General features: G+C 39.8%; 1 long non-coding RNA gene across 1 annotated transcript; it reads left to right on the forward strand.

Moving 5' to 3' along the window:
- The first annotated feature begins 615 nt into the window (after window positions 1–615).
- LOC140065467 (uncharacterized) lies at window positions 616–2,228 on the forward strand. The gene is made up of 3 exons (XR_011847932.1): window positions 616–869; window positions 1,025–1,093; window positions 1,871–2,228. It is a non-coding gene; the product is annotated as an uncharacterized lncRNA (long non-coding RNA).
- The last annotated feature ends 8,933 nt before the right edge of the window (window positions 2,229–11,161 follow it).

Here is an 11,161-nt window from a genome sequence, read left to right on the forward strand (position 1 = left end):
TCGTTATATCTAGAGGATGAGGGGACTGTGTTTTATATGTATTTCACCTTCTTTATTGCCAAAATAATAACTTTGTAAAGGTCCCAGAAGTGCTCAGGCTGACGGCGCCTGGGCACCTCACGGCTTCCACAGACATTATTTTTTTGCACGCCCCGCTCCTCCTGCTGTTGGCCATGGAACTAGTATCCAACCAGTGACGTTAGAGCCGGGGCGTGGAGAGAGCAGCGTGTGTGCTCTCTTCTTGTTCCCCGGCCAGCAGCAAGAGGAGGCTTGCAGCGGGAGGCGTGCATAAATTAAAGTCCCCTAGACGTAACACGTGGCCTATTTAGGACACTCTACCACCAGTAATCTGACATGATGTCTATTGAGAACTTATATATAGTGTTGCTGTGTCTTTTTCCAAAAAAAGTTTTGTCCATTTGGTTGGTTGAATTTTCTGCAGATTCACACCATTGTATGTGCACGGATACGGCTATTTTTGGGGAATTAAAGACTTTGTCCATAATCTAGGGTATATCTGACAGTACAGTCATTTTATTGTAGTCTGGAGACCACCTTATATTAAGAAGGAACCAAAATACTTCCTGCTGAATGTTTTGCCATTGTAGGGGCAAAAACACATCATGATGAAGGATTTCTTGTTTTCGACTTATGTCGTCACCGGCCGGATGTGAGTGATCAGCACCAGGGAAGCTCCAATCCTGGGGTCTACTGGGATAAGAGGCTCGTGGTAAAGAGGGTCAAGAGTCAAAGACAAAAGATAAGCTGCAGAGAATTGACCATTACACATCTCTATTGTATTTTTGCAATAATTATTCCATATTTCCTGTTTTTCTAGAAAAAGAGGTCAAAAAAAGAAATGTGATGAGGTACGTGACACATTGATTTGGGGTTATGAAAACATTTATGACCTGGACATAGGACATAGTGTAACATCAGTGAGATTCACAGTGGTTACCCCCCCCCCCCCCCACAACATCTCAAAATTAGTTTTTTTTTTCCATGTTTTTATTTTTCTCTGTAGACATCTCCAGATGCTACATACACGGACCTGGTGAAAGCAGATATTGGGAATGTCTATGATCAACTAGAGGTACAGTACATCCACACATGACCTCTATCCCTTTCCTTATTGCGCATTTACACAGATGTATGCTCATGTATTGACTTTCCATTGTGAATCCGAACCTGTTCCTGTTTATGCTCCTCTGCTGCCAGCCCTGACCTTGTGCTTTGCCTTTGACGTTGAACCTGTGCCACCTATCCTGACCTCCTGCCTGTCCCCGACCAGGGACCTGCCTTCCATTTCTGTACCTCACCTTGGCTGCCACCGTGGACAAAGTCGCATCTGTGGAGCGACCTGGTGGCACCACGCGCAACAAGGGCTCTGGTGAAGACCGGGTGCTACTTAGACTCTGGTCTCAGGTGTCGCCTTATGTCATCATCCAAAGTGGTCCAGTGGGTCTACTACCCCTGGAGTCTGACAAGGAAGAACAGATGTACTAGGATTTCCTGGGTGAAGGCCCTTCTCAATTTACAATTTGCTGTGTCAATTTGGCCCCCTAGAAGGCTTGGGCCCTGGGCTACTGCCCAAACCGCCATATAAATATGTTCTGCACTATTTTTAATTTGAAAAAATTTAATTCATTAAGTTGTTTTTGTATGAATGTTATTAACAATATAGTTTCAGTTCCTCGCTCTTTGGGTCTTAACTGTATAATCCTAACTGCACCCTTGAAATCATTGCCTATTAAATTCTTAAATGAATGAAATCTCCACCATTCCCTTGCTGTGACTCCTTACAGTGACTCCTTACAGTGAGATGGAGCTGTGGATATTGTATATTGATCATCTATATCTTCTCTTACAGCCTGTGATCTGCACACACATCCCCATGACAGGAGGACCTGGAGCTGCAGATGACTTCTATGGGAACATGCACTCAGTACACAAACCCAATAACTGAACGGATCAGAACATAATGCTGAACCTATGTACCATCTGTGCCAGCGTCACACTGGTTTTTATCTCTGTGTCTCACCATTTTTCCATAGCACTGTAGCTGTTTCAGTCTAATAGAATGGTTTGTTCCAGTGCTAGTTAACCCCTTAACGACCTGGCCCTTTTTCGTTTTTTCATTTCCATTTTTCACTCCCTACCTTCAAAAATCTATAACTTTTTAACTTTTCCATGTACATAGATGTGTGAGGGCTTGTTTTCTGCATGGGAAATTGCACTTCATGGTGACGGTATTAAACATCCCATGCCATGTACTGCGAAGCAGGAAAAAATTTCCAAATGCAGTGAAAATGGGGGAAAAAATGCATGTGTGCCGTTTTCTTGTAGGTTTGGATTTTACGGCTTTCACTGTGCGCCTCAAATGACATATCTACTTTATTATTTGGGTCGGTGCGATCACGGGGATAACAAATTTGTATATGTTTTATAATGTTTTCATACATTATTTCAGAAATTAAAACCTCCTGCACAAAAAAATTGGGAGGATGTTGCCATCTTCTGGCAATAATAACTTTTTATACTTTGGTGTACGGAGCTGTGGGTGTTGTCATACTTTGCGAATTATGGTGAAATTTTCAATGTTACAATTTCTCTGATTGTATGACCTTTTGATCAATTTTTATAGAATTTTTAATATTTTTCAAAATAGGCAAAAAAGTGTGATTTTCAACTTTGGGCGTTATTTTCCATTAGGGGGTTAAATACAGTGAAAAAAAAATTATTATATTTTGATAAATCTGTAATTTTTTTGTTCATTTATATTTATATCAGTTCTTGTGAAAGGTGATTTTTATTTTTACGTTTTTTTTATTATAGCTTTGCCGGCAGTGATTGGCGGGAAAACACCCGCGATCAGTGCTAGCAATTTGCAGCAAAGACTTTCCAGTTATGGAGAGGGCACAGCCAGTGAGCACTCTACATGCACCCGCACCCGAAGCCCAGTACTATTACGGCACACAACGTTAAGGGGTTGGCCACTTTCAGCAAATAATTAACATAGTTTGTGTAAGGAAAAGTTTGTGTATCAATTCCTCACAGTTTTCAAGATCTCTGCTTGCTTTCCTGCTAAAGGAAGCTTCTATGTTGCTTTTAGTCCATAGAAATCCGTCCATGATCACACAGGTGCACGGCTCGTTATATCACACGGCTCTGATAACTCTCTGTTATACTAACGAACCGTGCACCTGTGTGACATCACATGACCATGGTTTCTATCCACTGGAAGTAAATATAGAAGCTTCCTATAGAATGACAGCAAGCAGAGATCTAGATAACTGTGAGGAATTGACACAGAAAGTATATTGGAAAACTGTATAACTTTCATTATGCAAATCATATCAATTATTTGCTAAAAGTGGATGACCCCTTTAACCCTTGGTGATTGCCAGCTCCACATTTCTCTGTGCTCCCTGGTTCTCTGAGCTCTGGCTAAATCACCTGGGAGCCCAATATTATAGGGGTTTTCCCACAAATGAAAGTTGCTAACTTTGCTCATCAGTGGGGGTGTCAGTGCTGGGACCCCCACAGATCCCGAAAATGAGGCGACCGTTTTCAGTTGGACCCCTCGTCGGTTTGTCAGACTAATGGAGCAGACGGCCACACAGGACCGTTCTGCTCCATTAATCTCTATGGAGCTAATGGAAATTGCCAAGCGCCACGCTCTAGCGCAGTTAGTAAAATTTTCAAAATGAGGAAATTTCCAGTGAGGAAACGCATTTGTTTATACGGACTTCACTACACTCTCCAAATGACATGTTTACTATATTCCGTGGGCTGGTGTAAGTAATATTAATAAACTTGTATAGTTATAACATTTTAATAGATTTTTAAAATTTCAAACCTTTTGTAATTTTTTTTTTTTACTTCAGTTTGACATATTCTGACACCTATAACGTTTTCATACTACAGCATACGGATCTGTTTAAGATGTCATTTATTGTGAGATGTGATGGTGTTTTCCTGGCTACTCAGGAGAAGATATGTGTTTTCTAATTTTATCTTTTGGGAATGTGTAAAATTTAGGACTACCGTAAATTAATGTAATACCAACAAAATTAGACCATTTAAAATTTCACCTCCATTTTGTTTTAATAGCTATGTAGCACTCAAAGGCTTAAGAATCTTGCTTAAAGGTGTTTTTAATAATTTAAGGTGTGTACCTTTGAAAATGAGGGTTTTCATCGGGGGATTAATATTAATTTAAATTTTAAACTCATTATAAAGAAATGTTCCCAAAGATTTCAATTTAGAAATTTTTGGGAAAAAAATGAAGATCTCTGTTCAATTTGTAAGCTGCTTAATGTGGAGTAAGGATGAAAGGACTTTTAATAAATGAAGAAAACATAAAGTTTAGATATGGGAAATGTTAGTAAGTAACTAATTTCGGTCGAAAAACTATCAGTCTCAAAAGCAGATCATTTAAAATTTTGAAAATAATTTTTTTTTTTTTAAGTTTTAGGGGTTTTTTTATAAATAAATGCATAACATAACACCCAAAATTTACAACACACTTGAATTACAACAGGGTTTATTTGCTAAGGGTCTGTGGCTGCACTTTAGTCCGTTTTTAACCAAAATTTGTGTCGTACGCGATTGGATTTTGGTGCAGCTGCGCTGGCTTTCATGTAACTCGAATTAGGGGGTCGGGCCAATACGACTGATTCGGACTGAGCGTGGGATATAACTTTCAAATTGTGTAGCAAGACCAAGCACTTACATGCACCGGGAGCGACGTGAGCGGGGCAGCGACAGATGCAGGATATCGGGCGCACGATCTTAGTGAATCGCGTCTCAGGGCATTATACACGGACAATGCACTTTCTTTGAACTATTCCGGAGCAGTGAGTAAATGTGTCAAAAAAACACTCTCTAAATCATTAAATCAGTTAAAGTGTTAACAAATTAAAACCATATAAAGAGACAGATGCCAAATTACAAAAAAAGAGGCTGGTCCTGAAGGGGTTATTTATTTTTACATCACTTCTTGGGAAACAGGGTAATTTGAAGTTTTATGTTTTTAAAAATTTTCTTTTCTTTTTTTACTACTTTTAAGACCCACAACACTACTTTAACTCTTGTGGGTGTGATTGTTCCTACTTAGCAAATGGGGGAATTTGCTAAGGATCTACAACAGTGTGCCTCTGACACACTGTTATAGATCCTGCCCAATGACAAGTCCTGAAGTCTCATAGAAACACCGGGCTTCCATGGGAACGGATCATCGCTCCCCGACACTATCCAAGGTGGAGCCACCCATGCACTCCCAGCATTTACCTGCTGCCACCATGACAAAGATCAGGATTCTAATATAATATTTACAGTAATTCATAGAAAGAAACTGCACATAGGAAGTGAAAATTCTGAAGAATCTCTTCTAAAACAGGAAGGAACCTCTGCAGATGCTACAAGCTGTAAATAACGATTTATACTGTACTGAAGAACAACAACTGACAAAAAATATGAAACTGGAAAAAATTATTAGAGGGAACAAGTAAATTATGATGGGAACTTGTGTTACCTATACAATGTGTTGGGATAGGTCCTTAAAGGAAATCTATCTCAAAATCCATCATGATAAACCAGGGGCACTTACTCATAGATCAAGGCAGCTTGACTTGTTATCCACAGCCTTCTAATTTCTAAAGACATGCTCCTGCACAGTGTAACAACCTGTGAAGCTACAGCACGATGGTTGACTTTAGAAAAAATGAGGCCATGTATAACAAATTGCCACAGTCACGGTGCCTGGATCTATGAAACTACTGTTCACGTTCAATGAGAATGCTGTAGACGTCCCGACGAGATAACTGTACATTAGACACGGTGACCTTCTTTCTTTGGTGACTTCTCTGTATTGTCTTGCTACCCTTTTAGGCTGTGTTATTGTGAATGTATTTTGTGATGATAATCTTAGCTTTCTTCTATGTGTATATATTCATGTATGAATAAAGCTAGAGTTTTGTATTTGAACATTATTTTTGTGTATATTTTCTTGGTTTTCGTTTCATCCTTTTTTTTTTTTGCTCGATTTTACATTACTCATTGGGTGTAGGTTTAGTTGTGTTACACAGCACAGCAAAATATGCAAATATGTTTTCCAGGATGGGATAGGAAAAATTTTCCCCCTTAGCTACCCTACCGGCCTAAATTGGCAAATTTCCCGACCCTAATCAAAAGCTTCTCGCTCAGCTAAACCAGTTCCCTACATTGTACTGAAAATGAAGCACATTGAGACATTGGGGCTCATTTACTTAGCCGGTCCTGTCGCGATCCAGCGGAACAACTCCGACGAGGATTCGGGTCTTCCGGCGACTCACTAAGGTCGTGCGCCCGATGTCCACCAGGTGCTGCAGTCCACTAGGTCTGCCGGAGTTCACCATCCTATTCCTGGTGCATGTAAGTGTGTTTTCAAAATCCGTTGGGTTTTCCGACTGCCACACCCCCGTTTTTTGCCGATGCGTCACAATCCAACCGCAAGCGCCAAAAACCCGGGGCAATTCGACGCAAAACGGTAAAATTCGGAAAACCCGGTGGAAAAACGCGTTTGTGATAGTTGGGAAGCTGGAGTAGATATAGACTGGTTGGCTTAAAGAAACAGTTTGTCAGTGATCTTTGGGAGACTGAGAAGTTTATTTTCCGTAACATTTCGTGTTTCCGCCCTGTCAGCTGGATGGGATCTTCAAGGCACTGGACTGACCGGAACACTGGACTTAATGATGCCACAGGTGTGACTGTTACCCCCTGATTATCCTACACTGTACCTGTCATAAGGTGTCATTTCCAATTTTTCCCTTCTTTTTCAGAAGAAAATAGAAATATAGTACTAGGGATTTCTTCCATAGTTCCCCTAGGATGGTAAATTTATACTGTTCTCTTATATGTAATACTAACATACATGCTTAGAATTCATAATAATCCTCCTTTTAACATGAAACATCATCTCACTAGGCTTCCTGGAAGTCATGCTTGATGGTAAGAGACTGACTTACTGAGTAACTGAAGAGGAAATGTTTTCCTTAGCCCACCCTTGAAAACATATTTGCATATTTTCCAGAATTCCTTAGTGGTGCATCAATGGCTGTAAGTCTCTACACACCTACAAGGCTACCTTTAGGGCAAAGTTCTCTGCAAGTTGAACTCTTACTGTATAACCACAGCACAGTAAGCCACAGCGTCTTCTCTTGAGAGGTCAACTGGTGTAACAATTCACAATACATTCTGTTTTTGGTGAGAAATGATGACAAGCAATATTTATAACTGAGGATGACGAAGATTTCAGGAATTTACCAAGTCGCTTCCTCAAATACCACAGACCATATAGTTGTGTCTCATTTTCTTTGAAGATTTCGGCATGTACTGTAAGTAATTTCTCATTCATGTTCATTTATTCAAAGAGCTCCTTCCCTGTGATATCTCCCATATCTGTAACTACTGACGTCTTATACGGAGTATTCTCTGGTGGTTATGTGCTGTGTGTTGTATAACGCTTGGAAATTACATTTGCATAAATATTTAAGGGCAGTGCAGGCAGGCTTTAGACAGTCCCCTACTTAAGAACTTCTGACTTACAGACGACCCCTAGTTACAAATGGACCTCTGGATGTAATTTACTGTACTTTAGCCTTAGGTTACATTAAACAGTTATCACAGGTGTCTGCAATGAAAGTTTATTGTTAATCCTTGTTCTTATGACAACCCAACATTTTTAAAATCCAATTGTCATAGAGACCAAAAAAATTTTTGTCTGGGGTTACAATGACAAAATATACAGTTTCGACTTACATACAAATTCAACTTAAGAACAAACCCCCATTACCTATCTTGTATGTAACCCAGGGACTGCCTGTATACTGGAGGAAAGAAAAAGGGGACCTTTTTTTGCAAATCTTCTAGTTTGGGGTTAGATATCAGACGTTGAGCAAGTTTTGAAATGTAACTTTATGCAAATATGTAAAAATACAATAAACTGGGTATAAACAGGAAAGTCTTAGCCAGAGGTTATCTTGATATAGATGATATAGATAGATAGGTCACTAAGTACAGAGACATGCAATATCTTAGAAATTATGCCACAATATTTTAGCCTAAATTAAAAAGTAGGAATCCTGGAAAGCCCCCTGGGGACCTTAGTAGGAAAAACTAAAAGAAGTGCACTTACCATTCTTTGGTTGTGGATTCTACCGTTCTCACACACAATGCTGACTGGGCTGATGTGCCAGGGCTCTTCGGACTGGTTTCAGCCAATTATTGGCATTATGACGAAGGATCCAGAAACAGGAGTAAGGTACAGTTTTGTTTTTTGTTTGCACTGTTATTGACCTTCTGGAAACTTCCCAGGGTTCCTGGAAAATCCCTCTAACAGAATTGCACTCTGGGGCTTCAAGATGGAAGAAAACAGTAAAATTCAATGGGGGACATTTATCATAGGATTTTTTTAACTGCTTGGACTTTAAAGAGCGACAAAAAACTCACTAGGTTTTTTGCGAAACTTGCGAAATCACACTGGACTTTCCATACCACTTAAAAATAGTGGCTTAAACATAGAATTGCTGCAACGCTGTGTAAAGCTAGATTTATGCATTACAAATTATAAAATAGAGGGCCTTAAAAATTTGTGAAAAAAAATGTAAAAAAAAAGGTAACAATTTTTTAAAAAAAGGAAAAGTTTAAATCATCCTTCTTTTCCTAGAACACTTTTTTTTACATGTTTCCATCCATGCATAATTAAATTAAAAAGTGATCAAACAGTCCTATAGGTTCCAAATTGATAAATTAAAACACCAGCACAAACTACAAAAAAAACAATAACCAAAGTGTACACCAAAATTATTGAAATTGTTAGAATTTGGCAAAATAACAAAGATTTTTCTTTATACAAAAGATTTACATTTTTTAAATCTTTGTTATTAAACCTAATAAAATCTATTTAAATTTGGTATCCCTGTGATCATACAAACCCAAAGAATAAAGGGGAATTGTCATTTGGAGCACAGAATGAAAGCTGTACATACAGAACCCACAAGAAAATGCAAAAATTATTTTTATATTGAATATTAAATGGTGCCACTTACAAGTACAATTTGTCCAGCAGATAACAATCCTCATACATCTCTGTAATCGTAAAAATAAAAAAGTTATCGCTTTGGAAAAAACAGAAATGCAAAAACGTTAAAGGGTTATTCATACAAAGACAAGATTCTTAGATATACTCAGGATAACAAAATAACACATTCTCTAATTCACTGTTATTAACACAAATACAGCATTCCACAGATATAAGTTAGAGATGAGCGAACATGCTCGTCCGAGCTTGATGCTCGGTCGAGCATTAGGGTACTCGAAACTGCTCGTTGCTCGGACGAATACTTTGCCCGCTCGAGAAAATGGCAGCTCCCGCCGTTTTGCTTTTTGGCGGCCAGAAACAGAGCCAATCACAAGCCAGGAGACTCTGCACTCCACCCAGCATGACGTGGTACCCTTACACGTCGATAGCAGTGGTTGGCTGGCCAGATCAGGTGACCCTGGGATAGACTAGCCGCTGGCCGCGCTGCTCGGATCATTCTGTCTCTGGATGCCGCTAGGGAGAGAGCTGCTGCTGGTCAGGGAAAGCGTTAGGGTGTTCTATTAGCTTACTGTTAGGCAGGAGTGATTCTCAAAGAACCCAACAGCCCTTCTTAGGGCTACAATAACGTTCTACTTTTTTTATTTTAATTTGCATCTTTTACCATTTTGTGAGGAATTAGCAGGGGGACTTGCTACCGTTGTGTTTAGCTCTTAGTGGCACACATATCCATAGCAAAGGCTGAAGTGGCAAAATTCAGTAGGGGTTGGATTTCTATTAGGCAATAACTCAGTGTCATCTCATCTGGCATAGTAGTGTGCTTCCTTTGATACTTGGCTAGAAAATAGCCATAGGAGAATACAAATAGCTTCTTGAAGCCTACAGTAGCGTTCTATATATTTGATTTCTGGTTGATCTGCTGGTGGCTGTAGTTTCTGCAGTGCATGTACTTGCCAATTCTGAGCAATTTGTAGTGAGACTTGCGACCGCTGTGTTCTGCGCTTAGTGGCGCACATATCCATAGCAAAGGCTGAAGTGGCAAAATTCAGTAGGGGTTGGATTTCTATTAGGCAATAACTCAGTGTCATCTCATCTGGCATAGTAGTGTGCTTCCTTTGATACTTGGCTAGAAAATAGCCATAGGAGAATACAAATAGCTTCTTGAAGCCTACAGTAGCGTTCTATATATTTGATTTCTGGTTGATCTGCTGGTGGCTGTAGTTTCTGCAGTGCATGTACTTGCCAATTCTGAGCAATTTGTAGTGAGACTTGCGACCGCTGTGTTCTGCGCTTAGTGGCGCACATATCCATAGCAAAGGCTGAAGTGGCAAAATTCAGTAGGGGTTGGATTTCTATTAGGCAATAACTCAGTGTCATCTCATCTGGCATAGTAGTGTGCTTCCTTTGATACTTGGCTAGAAAATAGCCATAGGAGAATACAAATAGCTTCTTGAAGCCTACAGTAGCGTTCTATATATTTGATTTCTGGTTGATCTGCTGGTGGCTGTAGTTTCTGCAGTGCATGTACTTGCCAATTCTGAGCAATTTGTAGTGAGACTTGCGACCGCTGTGTTCTGCGCTTAGTGGCGCACATATCCATAGCAAAGGCTGAAGTGGCAAAATTCAGTAGGGGTTGGATTTCTATTAGGCAATAACTCAGTGTCATCTCATCTGGCATAGTAGTGTGCTTCCTTTGATACTTGGCTAGAAAATAGCCATAGGAGAATACAAATAGCTTCTTGAAGCCTACAGTAGCGTTCTATATATTTGATTTCTGGTTGATCTGCTGGTGGCTGTAGTTTCTGCAGTGCATGTACTTGCCAATTCTGAGCAATTTGTAGTGAGACTTGCGACCGCTGTGTTCTGCGCTTAGTGGCGCACATATCCATAGCAAAGGCTGAAGTGGGAAAATTCAGTAGGGGTTGGATTTCTATTAGGCAATAACTCAGTGTCATCTCATCTGGCATAGTAGTGTGCTTCCTTTGATACTTGGCTAGAAAATAGCCATAGGAGAATACAAATAGCTTCTTGAAGCCTACAGTAGCGTTCTATATATTTGATTTCTGGTTGATCTGCTGGTGG

Source organism: Engystomops pustulosus, chromosome 6 (genome assembly GCF_040894005.1).
Source record: "Engystomops pustulosus chromosome 6, aEngPut4.maternal, whole genome shotgun sequence".
Lineage (NCBI taxonomy): Eukaryota > Metazoa > Chordata > Amphibia > Anura > Leptodactylidae > Engystomops > Engystomops pustulosus.